We start from the raw sequence: 239 nt of genomic DNA, 5'->3' as shown, positions 1-239 counted from the left end.
GCTGGTTATTGATAGGCTATTACAGCCCCCATCCCATCTGTCGGTTAAAAGAGACCAGTTACGGTACTCCTCCTGACCAACTGCACGCACGCAATGTGCGTGCCCATCAATAACCATTAACGACCGGCTCAACTGGTTCGCTGTCGGGTTTGCGGTCAATGGACCAGGTGCCAAATGTGCTCTCGCGCAGAGTGGGCGGTGGGATAAAGCCCCAAGAACCCAGAGGGCTCTGAAACTAA

This window comes from Phytophthora infestans, genomic scaffold (genome assembly GCF_000142945.1).
Source record: "Phytophthora infestans T30-4 supercont1.286 genomic scaffold, whole genome shotgun sequence".
In the NCBI taxonomy this organism is placed as follows: domain Eukaryota; phylum Oomycota; class Peronosporomycetes; order Peronosporales; family Peronosporaceae; genus Phytophthora; species Phytophthora infestans.
This window is presented reverse-complemented; position numbering follows the sequence as displayed.